The sequence below is a fragment of the Lynx canadensis genome, chromosome B1 (genome assembly GCF_007474595.2).
Source record: "Lynx canadensis isolate LIC74 chromosome B1, mLynCan4.pri.v2, whole genome shotgun sequence".
Taxonomy (NCBI): Eukaryota; Metazoa; Chordata; class Mammalia; order Carnivora; family Felidae; genus Lynx; species Lynx canadensis.
Genome location: NC_044306.2, coordinates 38,883,467 through 38,900,050, shown reverse-complemented (window position 1 = coordinate 38,900,050; position 16,584 = coordinate 38,883,467). Strand labels below are relative to the sequence as shown.

Sequence of the window (16,584 nt, the reverse complement as noted above, 5' to 3'; positions counted from 1 at the left end):
GGATATTGCATTTGGTTAGGAGCCTGGGTGTGGAGCTAGACTTCCGAAGTTTGAATCCTGGCCTTGTAACTTATGAGATGTATGACCTTGAGTAAGTTATCTAATCTGCTTGTGCCTCAGTGTTTTCATCTATAAAATGGGACTATACATGTTGTAAATAAGATAGTATACATGTCTCAGAATTCTTTTGGGGGTTTTAAGTAAATTGACGAATGTAAAGATCTCAGAGCCACGTTTGGCATGTAACGAGTGTTATAAAAGTGTTTGCTAATGTTATTGTTTATTGTAATCATTATCATCATCATACCATATTTGAAGTTGAGATTTACAAGTATAGTCAAGACTTTCCTCAATTCTATCACTGTCTGACACTGATTTTTGTTTTGGGTAGTCAAGGTATCTGACCTAATGTAGCTGTTGTTCAGTTGAAAAAAATCAAATAATACCTGAATTTTTGACTTACATGTTAGATAAGATTAGGTAATGGACCCCCATAATATTTGGGGATAGCAAGAATGCAGTGTATATGCAACCATGTAATAATTTCTTTTACCTAATGGTGCATATTTATTAGATATAGCAATAGTTGAGGACTCTTGAAGAATAAAACAGCTAGGTTATTTTTTAAAAATCATTCTGCTTTAAAAAAAATTTTTTTAATGTTTATTTATTTTTGAGAGACAGAGCATGAGCAGGGGAGGGACAGACACAGAATCTGAAGGAGGCTCCAGGCTCTGTGCTGACAGCTCATGGGACCAGAACTCATGAATTGTGAGATCATGACCTGAGTTGAAGTTGGATGCTTAACTGACTGAGCCACCCAGGTGCCCCAAAAATCATTCTGCTTTTATTATAGTGCCCCAATTTGTTATTTATCATTCAGCGTAAATACCTAACTATTCTGGGCTTGAGTTTTAGGGCACTGACTCATCTATTCATTATTTCTCAGACAGGGTATACTGATTTACCCAAGACTATTTAAAACTCCTTGGCATAGCCTTTGCATGTCACATTGTGATTTTGTGCTGATTAGAGGTATTTTTTTATTTTTCTTTCAGAAAAAGTATTTTTACTTTACTATGTAGAGATAGTATCAAATGTCTGCATAGTTCTCTGACTTGGTGGGTGAGTTTGGTTATTCCTTACTCCTAGGTTTTGAGTAGTTTTCTCTGTATACCTGAGTCAAATCAAAATGACATTTTAAACCTGTTTTTATTTGCCTTGGTAAAAACAGTTAGTATTATTTGTGTCTGGTGTGATGTTATTCTGCAGATGTGAAAGTATGCATGTATTTATTGAGTAAATATGTTTAAATAACAGTTATGTGTAGTTATCTGTACTGGGCACTGTGAGGGTGCAAAGAAGTAAAGACATAGTTCTTTCCCTTTAGGAGCTTATTCTTTGGTCAGAGAGAAACATATCTGTAAGTGATTGGTGGGGGGGATGATCATTTTCAGCTGTGACTTCATGGAGAGTTAGAAGTTGAACTTTTTCATAAAGAATGACTAGTGTTCTGATTAGTAAGGTTTTAGGGAAGGGCATTTCAGATTGAGGGAATGGAATGAGCCAAAGGTATGGTGGCAGAAAATAAAAATTGTTTCATGGACAGGAAGGAGATTAGCCTGGTTGGTTTTAAATTTAGAAAGATAATCGTTTAAATGGGGGGCAAAATCATTTGGGCCTAAGGCAGGATAGAGTTTGCATTTTATCCAGGTGTGCAGAGAGGAAGTGGCAAATCAAGATGAATTGATCTGGAAATTGGAACAGAGCAGCAGAAGCTATCGGTTACAATAGGAGGGTTGTAAAATGCAAGTTTATATTGACTTGGAAAGTATTCTTTTCATATCTTTACAAAGAAATTATAGCATATTTTTTTTTCATTTCAAAAACACTGTTGAAGTTTCTTTACATAGACTAGTCATTTGTCATCAAAACACTGCCCAAATTCAGACGACTGTAGAGTTAAGGTAGTAGAGAGAATAGGACAGTGTTTCTATTTGAATTTGATTGATAGACATATCTCTTCCCACAAAGGTTTTTTTTTTTTCCATTAAAAAAGAAAAAAAGTAAATTAAATAAGTGACTTAACCGGGGCGCCTGGGTGGCGCAGTCGGTTAAGCGTCCAACTTCAGCCAGGTCACGATCTCGCGGTCCGTGGGTTCGAGCCCCGCGTCAGGCTCTGGGCTGATGGCTCAGAGCCTGGAGCCTGTTTCCGATTCTGTGTCTCCCTCTCTCTCTGCCCCTTCCCTGTTCATGCTCTGTCTCTCTCTGTCCCAAAAACAAATAAACGTTGAAAAAAAAAATAATAAGTGACTTAACCTAGGTGCTCCAGAAGCAGCCTGCTAGAGAAATGGATGCATCCCCAGTAATACTCAGGAGGCATCACCTGACAGGTGGTACCCTAGCAATGACATAATCAGATCAGGTAAGGTCCCGTGGTTCGTGATCCTCTGTGAGGCCCAAGGAAAATGTCACTGCTACAGGGAGAGAAGGTTTAGACTTTGCCATTGAGCAGCAACTTAACATGAGTTGTTGGTAGGAGGTTCTAGGGGAAACAAGTCAAGATTATTTGCAAACTATAGCTTATTGCAGGGATTTTGAATCAGTGGCAAGGCTTAGAATGTTGGATGGGGTACAGGAGAACATGTGAATGGTGGAAGAATCTCTTGGCGTGGAATTAAGATCTAGATTCTCATTATCTGTTTATCACTATGGTGAAAAGAAAGAAGTGACTGTGCTTCCTTAATTTCTGTGTTCCCTCTGCTTTCTGGGAGCTGCAGCTTTCAGGAGCTTCTCAAGGGCTAGAGCAGTAGTTGGTAGTTGTTGAGAAGCTCTGGGCTATGTGTGATGTCAGTTGTGCTGTTACTTAATGAGGCTGTGAGCCACCAGAGATAGGTTGCCCACTTCCATTCTAGTCAGCTATTAGAATATGTGTAGAGCTGCATTGAACTTCAAAGAGATAAAAAGAGATATCACAGGGGCTGCACTTGGGGCTAACCATAAGGCCTGTATTAATTAGCAGTTGAGTGACAGTGCCTTTCAGACTTTCTACTTCCCACACCTTTCCTCTTTAGGTTACTGCTTAGATGACCAGTATGGCTTTTCTAGACTAGTCAGATAAAGTACACTTTAACAGGAGGGTGGCTTCAATTTGGGAAAGTATGTTTTTTGAAGTGTTCATAAGACAGTATCAGATGGCCAACATTAGTTAGTCTCTGATTTGGTCAAAATCTGGGAGGGAAAAATGTTTGAGAAATTCTTTGAAGAAGATTAAGATTCTGTTCCTCAACTTTTAGGCAGAACAGGCGACTTATAGAAGTGCATGAGAAAGTAAAGGGGCCTGTGGGATGCCTTCTAAGAAGGGGAATCAACTTATATGACTCTTACAAATTGACAGAATCTCACTCCTGTGTTCTTTATGTTTTTTCACCCTGTATTCTTTATTGATTTGTAAACTTTTTAAGGTAAGTAGGTAAAGAAATGTGCTTCAGAAATACTATCGAACTTGCCCAAGGGTAGTTTAGATGCTTTAGAATGAGGTAGAGGTCAGGGAGGAGGTAAGGGGCAGGGGATTGATACACTGATTTTCCAGAGCTCTGAGAGTGGGAAAAAGTCAACACATGTGGAACTGAAATCCAAGCCTGCAGCACAGATGGGGTAGAGATTCAAGTGTATCTTCACATGATATCTAGAAATTGACATAAAACTGGTGTTAGACTTGTTGACCTTAAAAGTAAAAAAGCCAGTTATTTTACTAGCAAAATCAGTTTATTCAGCAATAGCAAAGGAATTGCAATTTGGGACATGCAAACTATGGCAAAACATAAGCAAGTTCCAAGATCAAAGGAAAGGAACATTATAGAGAAAAAGAGGAAAATGGGAGGGGCTGCTTTCAACAAAAGTTTGTTGGAGGAAAGCAAGAGTTTAGGGTGGTAACAGTTTCTCATTGGGTGAGTTTTGGTATTATTGGCTGAGCTTATTGCTGGCCAAGGAGAAATTCTTCCTTTCTGCTGCTGGAATCATAAAGTAGGTTTCTTCCTGTAGCGAAAGCACAATACTGCTCTTCATGCTGGGGTCTGCAGTTGACCAGTGGTAGGGCACGAGAACTTCCCTTCTGGCCTGCCCACTCCATTTTAAATGAGGTTTTCTTCAGTTTTCAGTTTCACAGACTGGAGAAACTCCACACATTATTGCTGGAGTATGCAAAACTACTCTGAGGGATTGTCTCACAGCTCAGGACAAAGAAAACCCCCATGTTAATAAATCAGTAATCCATAATATTGATCAACTCACAATAAAATGGCATAAATAGCAAAAAAGAAGGAGCTTCCGTGGAAGGGGGGGGGGGCGGAATCCACATTCACAACAAATAGGGAATCAAGACCCAAAGAACTAGAGACAGTAGAATATTCTGAAATTGTAAAATTGGTTTGTTTAAAAGATAAAAGAAGGAAAAGAAACCATTATGATGAAGGGAAAGTGTGAAGCAGGGACATGCATATTTGAGCAAGAAACAAATATAACTTACAGAAAATAAAAAAATACAGATAGTGGAATAAAAACCCCCACAGTGCTTGGTTAAGTGTACATATTTAGGTTTACATTTGGTAGGGACTGGTGAACTCTTTTTTGATCCTTGCTTATCATATGTTATCTGTAGAGAAGTGAAAAGAAGGGGGGAGAAAAGAGCTTCTGTAATTCCAAACAATATGTTCTAATTTTGGTAAAGTTTACTTCTGATTTTTTGTTTGTTTGTAAGTTCCATACCCAAGAGTACATGGATGTTTCTTCTTGTTTCTTCCTCGTTCACTGAATATATTACTCTGTAGCAGACATTGTTCTAGGTCTTGGGAATAGTAGTGAACAGAACTAAAATCCACATTTAACAAACTGTTTAACAGAAAGATTGTTCTGGGGTACCTGGGTGGATCAGTTGGTTAAGTGTCTGACTTTGGCTCAGATCATAGTCTCAAGGTTAGTGAATTTGAACCCTGTGCTGGGCTCTGGGCTGACAGCTCAGAGCATGGAGCTTGCTTTGGATTTTGTGACTCCCTCTCTCTCTGCCCCTTGCCTGCTCATGCTCTGTCTCTTTCTCTGTCAAAAATAAATAAACATTTAAAAAAAAAAAGATTGTTCCTATTCAGATTCTCCTCTGGGTACATTAATGTTCATCTTTCACAACCTCTTCAGCATTGAATATTATCTCAAACAAAACACTGTACCAAATTTAATAGAGGAAAATGGACATAACTAGCTTTTACTCCTTCAGATGTAGGCATTTATTTTTTATTTTAAATAGGAAATTTAAGTTCTTATTACCAAAATGATATGTGTGTATAATCTGAAAAATATAACTTTTAACAAATTATACGTGGCCAAAAAACAAGAGTCATCTTCTTTGCCACTCTCCATTCCCTCCCTTAGGGGCACATTGTTAGTACTATTCTCTAAATCTTTCTCTCTCCAAACCGTGAACCTGACTCTTCTTCCTCTGAGTGAGGATCCCACAACATTCTCTCTCCCAGTTCTTCCCTGTGGTAGTGATTGCTATCTTGACTGATTATTGCTTTTTTCTCCTACCCTTTTTTTCCTTTCACTTTTTGGAAAAGCTTTTACTGTAGTTGCCTCATAGATAATATGCTAACATCTGTATTATAGTTTATTCATCCCCTCATACCAAAAGTTGTGTTTTTATTGTTTACTTGGTTACAGCTATGGTTTTTAAATATTAATATTTGAAACTGTGTTTCGTAAGCCATGGATTCTAAATAGTCATCTTATGACATTCTTCTGTAAGATAAGAATGCGGTGCCTCTGCATCTCCCCTCCAGCTGCCCTTCTTCAGGCTGAGCCTCCATCTGTCTCACCTTTACTTTTATAAGACTTATGGCATTTACATTCTGTTCTGAAACTAGGACACAATCTTTTGTGTTTTTACTATAGGTTGACTCTAAAAATTTAAAATCCAGCACCAGCATTTACAGAATGTAGAGTCCAGGTAGTGTAGTTGGACCTGATGTGAAACGCAAGTAGATCCTGTGTCTGTAACGTGCTGTTCGTGGTTGTACAGCTAACCAGAGCAGAGAGGAGAAAAAAGTGAGGGGAGGGGCCAGCAGGTTGTTATAATTTACTGATCAATTGTTATGTCTTTACTTTATCACTAGCTGTAACTGGATTATTATTCTTATTTTTGAACATTGATAAAACCTTATTATCCAGTGTAAAGAAGGGTTAAAAGGTAGGAGTTTCCAGTTTAGTTGTTCCAGTGTGCAAGGTATCAACAAGGACATAGATGTTCCCATCACTTCCCTTTGCCATCTGCAACCTGTTAGCATTCATCCAAGACATGTCCCCTCATGTTATCAAGATGGCTGCTGTAATGCCAGCCCCAAATTCTCATACAAGTATGTCCAAAAGAAAATAAGCTTCTTCTCACCTCTCTCTCTCTCTCTTTTAATTTTAATTTAAATCCAAGTTAGTTAACAAAGTGTAATAATGTTTTCAAGAATGTAATTTAGTGATACGTCACTTACATATAACACCCAGTGCTCATCCCACCCAGTGTACTCCTACTGTTCCTTGCCTATTAATTGGATTATTTGTAACAAGCAATTCATTATCACCATGAACACATCCTTCTTAGAACCTTCTGACAAACTTGTTCTAATTTTTGCTAAAAGTTTTCTATGCCTTTATACAGCTGTTCTCCTTAGATTTTTTTTTAATGTTTATTTATTTTTGAGAGAGACAGAGACAACGCTTGAGCGGGGGAGGGGCAGAGAGAGAGGGAGACACAGAACCCAAAACAGGCTCCAGACTCTGAGCTGTCAGCACAGAGCCCGATATGGGGCTCAAACTCACGGACCATGAGATCATGACCTGAGCCCAAGTCGGATGCTGAACCGATGGAGCCACCCAGGTGCTCCTGTTCTCCTTAGATTTTAAAAGAATTGTTTATATTGTATTCTTGATTAGATGTACTGCTTTTTGGATTGCATGTTTCATTCTTGGAATCCTTTTTTTTTTTTTTTTTTTTTTTTTTTTTTGACTGGAGTCTGTCTTTTACCCTTTAGTAATACTTTTGGAGAGGTTCTGGTATTGGTAAAATTCCTAAAGCTTTTATGTCAGAAAATGACTATTTTGTTTTTATGCTTTGTTGCTTTTTCCCACAGAATTAAAGTCTAGGTTCACGTTATTTCCTTTCAGAAGTCTGATGTTACTGCTTCCCTTTCTGTTGGATCCATTGGTACCATGGCCACTCTGATGCTTGCTCCTTTTTGTCACCTGCTCTTTCTCTCTGGACACTTTCTCTCTGCCCTCTGACATGTCAGGAGGCATGAATCATTGTATTTTCTGCATGGTACTTGTTGAGCCTTTCCGGTCATATCTTTCTGTAGCTTTGGGACCATTTGTTCTATTATTTTTAAATTATTCCCTTTCCACTTTTTAAATGGTTTTTACTTTGAAATTCCTACTAGATGGCTGTTGGTTCACTTGGATTTGATTAATCATCAATGTCTCTTAATTTTTCTTTCCTATTTAAAAAAATTAAAAAAATTTTTTTAATGTTTATTTACTTTTGAGAGAGATACAGAGTATGAGTGGGGGAGGAGCAGAGAAAGAGGGAGACACAGAATCTGAAGCAGGTTCCAGGCTCTGACCTGTCAGCACAGAGCCCGACGTGGGGCTTGAACTCATTGACCACAAGATCATGACCTGAGCTGAAGTTGGATGCTTAACCAACTGAGCCACCCAGGCACCCCTCTTCTATTTTAAAATATGTAATTAAAAGCTTTCTAATAAAAGATTCACTTTGATAATTATAATTTCAAAAGTTCTTTCCCATTCTCTGACACTCAGGTTTCCCTGCAATCTGTTCTTTCGTGTATGCATTATTATGTTGAATCTCTAAAGAATTAATTAGAGTTGTTTTCCCAAGATTACCTTCTGTTTCTGGAATTTCTACTTTATCCAGGGTCAGTTCTATTTTATTAAATCTTGGAACTTCTCTTGGAAGCCACTGTTTTTCCTCAAATGTCTGTTGGAGTTGTTTTTTCCCCATTCATATGCACGAATGAAAGACTGAGTTCCCAAATATAGATAGCTAGAATTTCTCTGTATGTGTGGAGTACATCCCCAGCAGGCCTCTTCCTTGAGGAGGAGGGAGGGCTGATAGAGAAGGGCTGAGAAGAATCTTGGTGAGCTGAGATTTATGGACTGGTATAAGGGTACGTGGGTGGGCTAGGTGCTTTTGATGCCAACAAGCTTCTAGGTAGGGAGAATGGTGGAAGAGGGGACAAAATGGGAAGCTGCTTTGTAGGTAATTCTTCAGTTAATCACAGTGACATCTGTTCTGCTTCCCATTCTGGGTGTGGACACCTGTCAACCCTGGGCGTTTAGCTTCTCTGTGGTTTTACCATTAGGGTAACAAAAGCCTTCTGGATTAGTTCTTGGTTGTGATTTCTGCTTTATTTTGTCTATGATTATAACCCTATCCCTTTGAGTCTGACAAACTCATTAAAATCTCTGGCTTAATAATGTTCCTCTTTTTCTAAGCATTGTTAACAAATTTGTTTTGAAATTTGTCATTTATTTTTAAAGTTTATTTTTGAGAGAGAGTGAGAGGGTGTGCGAGTAAGTGGGGGAGGGGCAGAGAGAAAGAGGGAGAAAGAGAGAGTCTCAAGCAGGCTCCATGCTGTCAATACAGAGCCCAATGCAGGGCTTGAACCAACAAACTATGAGATCATGACCTGAGCTGAAACCGAGTTGGATGTTTAACTGACTGAGCCACCCAGGTGCCCCTTAAATTTGTCATTTTAATGGGACTTAGAAAAGGAGAGGAGGCAAACTTGTGTCCTTATCTATCAAGTAACCCAGAAATATGAATAACTCTTTTTTTCTCCAGTTTTATTGATATATACAATTGGCAGATAACATTGTATAGGTTTAAGGTATCCAATGTGGTGACTTGATAAGTATGTATATTGTGAAGTGATTACCACATTAAGTTTAGTTAACACATCTATCACCTCACATAGTTTCTTTCTTTTTCTTTCTTTCTTTCTTTCTTTCTTTCTTTCTTTCTTTCTTTCTTTCTTTCTTTTCTTTCTTCTTTCTTTCTGTGGTGAACACATTTAAGATATACTCTGTAAGCAGATTTCAAGTATGCAATACCATATTGTTAACTATAGTCACCAAGCTGTACATTACATCCCACAACTTACTTAGTTTTTGATTGGAAGTTTTTAGCCTTTGACCAACATCTCCCCATTCCCTACCCCTTTGCCCCTGGTAACCACCAGTCCACTCTGTTCCTTTGTGTTGACTTTTTTAGATTCCACATAAAAGTGTGATCATGTGGTACTTGTCTCTGTCTGACTTGCCTCACTTAGCATAATGCTGTTAAGGTCCATCCATGTTGTTGCAAGTGGCAGATTTCCTTCCTTCTCATGACCGAAAAATATTCCATTGTATATACCACATTTTCTTTATCAGTTTATTTGTTGATGAACAGTTAAGTTCTTTCCATGTTTTGGCTACAGTGAATACTGTAGTGAGCATGGGGTGTAGATATCTTGAGATACTTATTTCATTTCCTTTGGATATATACTCAGAAGTGGTATTGGTTTTTAAAAGCCTTATTGAGATGTAGCTTATAATGCCACATAATTAATCTGTTTAAAGTATAAACTTCAGTGGTTTTTAGTATGTTCAGAGAGTTGAGTTGTGTATGTATCACCACAGTTAATTTAGAATATTTTGATCACCCTAAAAAGAAAAGACTATATGCCTTAGCAGTCACTCTGTATCCCCCTTCCTACTTCAGTAGGCAATCACTGAATTATTTTTTGTCTCTGTGGATTTACTTATTCTAGACACTTCATGTAACTGAGATCATATAATATGTGGTCTTTTATGATTAGCTTTTTTTCCACTTATTGTATTATTTTCATCCATGCTGTAGCATCACTACTTCATTCCATAATAAATTGCAGAATATTTTATTATATGAAAAGGTAACATTTTATTTATCTATTCATTTGATGTATATTTGGGTTGTTTCTACTTTGGGGCTATTATGAATCATGGTTTTATGAAAATTTGGGTATAGGTTTTTGTGTGGATGTATACTTTCATTTCTTTTGGGTATGTACCAGAAGCAGAATTGCTGGATCATATGGTGATTCTATGTTAAACCTTTTGAGGAACTTCTAAATTTTTTCCACAGTGGTTGCACCATTTTGTATTCCCATCAGCTGTGTACAAGGGTTCCAATTTCTCCACATTCTTGCCAACACTTGTTATTACCTTTTTGTTATAACTATGCTAGTGGATGTGAGGTAGAATCTCATTGTGGTTTTGTTTTCAATTTCATCAGTGACTAATGATGTTGATCATCTTTTCATGTGCTTAGTGGCTTATTTATATCTCCTTTGGGGAAATGTCTATTCAGATCCTTTGCCTAGTTTTTAATTGGTTTATCTTATTATGATTAGGTTTTAAGAGTTGTTTGTATGTTCTGTATACAGGTCCCTTTTCAGAGATATTATTTGCAAATATTTTCTCCCATTGTGTGGGTTGTCTTTACTTTCCTGATAGTATCATTTGCAGCACAAAATTTTAAAGTTTTGATCAAGTCCAGTTTATCAATTCTTTTGTTGCTTGTGCTTTTGATATTTAAGAACCTTGTGCCTAATCCAAGGTCAAGAAGATGTATTGCTAATATTGTTTTTTAAGTTTTATAGTTCTGACTCTTAGATTTAGGTCTGTGATCCATTTTGAGTTATTTTTTTGCTTGTGGTGTGAGAATGAAGCTGAATAACTCTTAATGATAGAATGTATTGGGTAAATGTAGAGCGTCTTACTGATTTGTGTTGACACTGCTCCATATACATAGAATTCCTGATTCTCATCCCGAGCAACATGCAAACAAAGTAGCACTGCAGCCTAACCTTATTCATGTTCCTATCTAATCTTTGCATCTGGCTTTAGGACCCAGGAAAGCTAGGAGACATTGTTTTCAGAAAAATGTGGGTTGGTTTAGAAAACCACAATTATACAAAGTAACTGATGACAAATCTAATTCTGGGGTCTTCAGTTGTATTATTGTTCTTGTCTTCATCACAGATACAAGTTGGTTTATAATTTTATGCTTAGTCCTTTAGTAAATCCTCTATCTTTGGCACATTTTATTTAGTTTGCTCCTTCCTTTCCACTTTCCAGCTTCCTTCCTACCCATGATGAAAAGCAGAGAAATGATTTTACAGTAATACACAACTATATATTAGACTGACTCGCCATTCCTTGGTCCTTCTTAAGTTGGCAAGATGTCCAGATGTCCTATTATTTTAGCTATCTCACAGACTGTGCTTGATAGGCAGTAGTTTTTAATGGTCTGGGTTTTTTTTGTTTGTTTGTTTTTGTTTTTTTTTTTAGTTTTATTTTTAATTCATTTTTTATATTAAATATCATTTATTGTCAAATTGGTTTCCATACAACACCCTGTGCTCATGCCAACAGGTGCCCTTTTCAATGCCCATCACCCACTTTCCCCTCTCCCCCATCCCCCCATCAACCCTCAGTTTGTTCTCAGTATTTTAGAGTCTCTCGTGGTTTGCCTCCCTCCCTCTCTGTAAATTTTATTCCCCCTTCCCCTCCCCGATGGTTCTCTGTTAAGTTTCTCAGGATCCACATATGAGTGAAAACATGTGGTAACCGTCTTTCTCTGCCTGACTTATTTCACTTAGCATAACACTCTCCACTTCCATCCACGTTGCTACAAATGGCCAGATTTCATTCTTTCTCATGGTCAAGTAGTATTCCATTGTATACAATAAACCACATCTTCTTTACCCATTCATCAGTTGATGGACGTTTAGGCTCTTTCCATAATTTGGCTGTTGTTGAAAGTGCTGCTATAAACATTGGGGTACAAATGCCCCTATGCATCAGCACTCCTGTATCCCTTGGGTAAATTCCTAGCAGTGCTATTGCTGGGTCATAGGGTAGATCTATTTTTAATGTTTTGAGGAACCTCCACACTGTTTTCCAGAGCAGCTGCACCAGTTTGCATTCCCACCATCTTTCCATGTGTCTATTGGCCATCTGGATGTCTTCTTTAGAAAAGTGTCCATTCATGTCTTCTGCCCATTTCTTCACTGGATTATTTGTTTCTCAGGTGCAGAGTTTGGTGAGTTCTTTATAGATTTTGGATACTAGCCCTTTGTCTGATATGTCATTTGCAAATATCTTTTCCCATTCCATCTGTTGCCTTTTAGTTTTGTTGATTTCTTTCCTTTGCGGTGCAGAAGCTTTTTATCTTGATGAGGTCCCAATAGTTCATTTTTGTTTTTAATTCCCTTGCCTTTGGGGATGTGTCAAGTAAGAAATTGCTATGGCTGAGGTCAGAGAGGTCTTTTCCTGCTTTCTCCTCTAGGGTTTGGATGGTTTCCTGTCTCACATTCAGGTCCTTTATCCATTTTGAGTTTATTTTTGTGAATGGTGTGAGAAAGTGATCTAGTTTCAATCTTCTGCATGTTGCTGTCCAGTTCTCCCAGCACCATTTATTAAAGAGACTGTCTTTTTTCCATTGGATACTCTTTCCTGCTTTGTCAAAGATTAATTGGCCATACATTTGTGGGCCCAGTTCTGGGGCTTAATTCTATTCCATTGGTCTATGTGTCTGTTTTTGTGCCAATACCATGCTGTCTTGATGATTACACCTTTGTATAGAGGTTAAAGTCTGGGATTGTGATGCCTCCCACTTTGGTCGTCTTCTTCAATACTACTTTGGCTATTCGGGGTCTTTTGTGGTTCCTTACAAATTTTAGGATTACTTGTTCTAGCTTTCAGAAGAATGCTGGTGCAGTTTTGACTGGGATTGCACTGAATGTGTAGATTGCTTTCGGTAGTATTAACACTTTAACAATATTTATTCTTCCAATCCATAAGCATGAAATGTTTTTCCATTTCTTTGTATCTTCTTCAATTTCCTTCATAAGCTTTCTATAGTTTTCACATACAGGACTTTTACATCTTTGGTTAGATTTATTCCTAGGTATTTTATGCTTCTTGGTGCAATTGTGAATGGGATCAGATTCTTTATTTCTTTCTGTTGCTTCATTATTGGTGTATAAAAATGCAACCGATTTCTGTACATTCATTTTGTACCCTGCAAATTTGCTGAATTCATGTATCAGTTCTAGCAGACTTTTGGTGGACTCTATCGGATTTTCCATGTATAATATCATGTCATCTGCAAAAAGTGAAAACTTGACTTCATCTTTAACAGTTTTGTTGCCTTTGATTTCATTTTGTTGTTTGATTGCTGAGGCTAGGACTTCCAACACTATGTTAAATAACACTGGCGAAAGTGGACATCCCTGTCGTGTTCCTGATCTCAGGGGGAAAGCTCTCAGTTTTTCCCCATTGAGGATGATATTAGCTGTGGGCCATTCATAAATGGCTTTTATGATGTTTAAGTATCCTTCTATCCCTACTTTCTCAAGGGTTTTTGTTAAGAAAGGATGCTGTATTTTGTCTAATGCATTTTCTGTATCTATTGACAGGATCATATGGTTCTTATGTTTTCTTTTATTAATGTGATGTATCACATTGATTGATTGGCGAATATTGAACTAGCCCTGCAGCCCAGGAATGAATCCCACTTGATCATGGTGAACAATTCTTATTGTATGCTGTGAATTTGATTTGCTAGTATCGTGTTGAGAATTTTTGCATCCATATTCATCAGGGATATTGGCCTGTAGTTCTCTTTTTTTGCTGGGTCTCTGTCAGGTTTGGGAATCAAAGTAATGCTGGCTTCATAGAATGAGTCTGGAAGTTTTCCTTCCCTTTCTATTTTTTGGAACAGCATGAGAAGGATAGGTATTATCTCTGCTTTAAATGTCTGGTAGAATTCCTCAGGGAAGCCATCTGATCCTGGACTCTTAATTGTTGGGAGATTTTTGATAACTGATTCAATTTCTTCACTAGTTATGGGTTTGTTCAAATTTTCTATTTCTTCCTATTTGAGTTTTGGAAGTGTGTGGGAGTTTAGGAATTTGTCCATTTCTTCCAGGTTGTCCATTTTGTTGGCATACAGTTTTTCATGCTGATAATTGCTTGTATTTCTGAGGGATTGGTTGTAATAATTCCATTTTCCTTCATGATTTTATCTATTTGGGTCCTCTCTCTTTTCTTTTTGAGAAGCCTGGCTAGAGGTTTATCAATTTTTTTTTTCCCAAAAAACCAACCCATGGTTTCATTGATCTGCTCCTCTGTTTTTTTGTATTCTATATTGTTTATTTCTGCTCTGATCTTTATTATTTCTCTTCTTTTGCTGGGTTTGGGGTGTCTTTGCTGTTCTGCTTCTAGTTCCTTTAGGTGTGCTGTTAGATTTTGTATTGGGGATTTTTCTTGTTTCTTGAGGTAGGCCTGGATCGCAGTGTATTCACCTGTTAGGACTGCCTTTGCTGCATCCCAAAGCATTTGGATTGTTGTATTTTCATTTTCATTTGTTTCCATATATTTTTTGATTTTTTCTCTAATTGCCTGGTTGACCCATTCAGTCTTTTAGTAGGATGTTCTTTAACCTCCATGCTTTTGAAGGTTTTCCAGAATTTTTCCTGTGGTTGATTTCAAGTTCCATAGCATTGTGATCTGAAAGTGTGCATGGTATGATTTCAATTCTTGTGTACTTATTGAGGGCTGTTTTGTGACCCTGTGTGTAATCTATCTTGGAGAATGTTCCATGTGCACTTGAGAAGAAAGTATATTCTGTTCTTTTTGGATGCAGAGTTCTAAATATATCTGTCAAGTCCATCTGATCCAATATATCATTCAGGGCCATTGTTTCTTTGCTGATTCTTTGTTTAGATGATCTATCCATTGCTGTAAGTAGAATATTAATGTCCCCTGTAATTACCACACTCTTATCCATAAGGTTGCTTATGTTTGTGATTGTTTTATATATTTGGGTTCATCCGAATTTTGTGCATAGACATTTACAATTGTTAGGTCTTACTGATGGATAGACCCTGTAATTATTATATAATACCCTTCTTCATCTCTTGTTACAGCCTTAATTTAAAGTCTAGTTTGTCTGATACAAGTATGGCTACTCCAGCTTTCTTTTGACTTCCAATAGCAAAATAGATAGTTCTCTATCCCCTCACTTTCGATCTGAAGGTGTCCTCAGGTCTAAAATGAGTTTCTTGTAGACAGCAAATAGATGGGTCTTGTTTTTTTTATCCATTCTGATACCCTATGTCTTTTGTTTGGAGCATTGAGTCCATTTACATTCAGTGTTGTTAGTGAAAGATGGGTTTTGAATCATTGGGTTATCTGTAGGTTTCATGCTTGTAGTGATGTCTCTGGTACTTTGTGGTTCTTGCAACATTTCACTCACAGAATCCACCTTAGGATCTCTTGTAGGGCTGGTTTAGTGGTGATGAATTCCTTCAGTTTTTGATTGTTTGGTAAAGTGTTTATGTCTCCTTCTATTCTGAAGGACAGACTTGCTGGTTAAAGGATTCTTGGCTGCATATTTTTCCTGTTTATCACCTTGAAGATTTCCTGCCATTCCTTTCTGGCCTGCCAGGTTGTAGTAGATAGGTCTGCTACTACCCTTAGGTGTCTACCTTTGTAAGCTAGGGCCCATTTATCCCTAGCTGCTTTCAGGATTCTCTCGTTATCCTTGTATTTTGCCCATTTCACTATGATATGTCATACAGAAGATCGATTCAAGTTACCTCTGAAGGGAGTTCTCTGTGCCTCTTGGATTTCAATGCCTTTTTCCTTCCCCACATCGGGGAAGTTCTCAGCTATGATTTGTTCAAGTATACCTTCAGCCACTTTCTCTCTCTCTTCTTCTGGAATTCCTATGATATGGGTATTGTTCCTTTGATTGCATCACTTAGTTCTCTAATTCTCCCCTCTTACTCCTGGATTTTTTTTATCTCTCTTTTTCTCAGATTTCTCTTTTTCCATAATTTTATGTTCTAATTCACCTATTCTCTCCTCTGCCTCTTCAATCTGCGCCGTGGTCATCTCCATTTTATTTTGTACCTCATTTATATCATTTTTTTAACTCATCACGACTATTGTTTAGCCCTTGATCTCTGTAGCAATAGATTCTCTGCTGTTCTCTATGCTTTTTCAAGGCCAGCAATTAATTTTATAACTATTATCCTAAATTCTTGTTCTGTTACATTGCTTAAATCGGTTTTGATCAATTCGTTAGCTATCGCTACTGCCTGGAGTTTCTTTTGAAGAGAATTCTTCCATTTCATAATTTTGGCTAGTTTTCTGCCCCTTAGTGCATTTTAGAAGCTTGTTATGTGCTCTGCAGCTGAGAGCACTGCTATATTAAAGGGGGGTTATACACTGTCCAGGGCCTGACCCTTCAGGTGGGGTTTGTTTTAGAGATTGTTACTTGCTCTCTGTTCTTGTGACTTTGGTTATTTTATTACCCTACTTGTAGTGATATTTTGGACCCTCCACCAGATGTGTTTTTATTTGTTGCTTGGAGTAGCCCTGTAAAGGAAAACATAGAGAGAAACAGGAGACAAAAACATACAAACA

General features: G+C 37.6%; 1 protein-coding gene across 1 annotated transcript in view; it reads left to right on the top strand.

Moving 5' to 3' along the window:
- The window catches only part of PSD3 (pleckstrin and Sec7 domain containing 3), a 582,944-nt gene that overhangs the window by 78,404 nt on the left and 487,956 nt on the right, over positions 1 to 16,584 (top strand). The window lies entirely within an intron of this gene.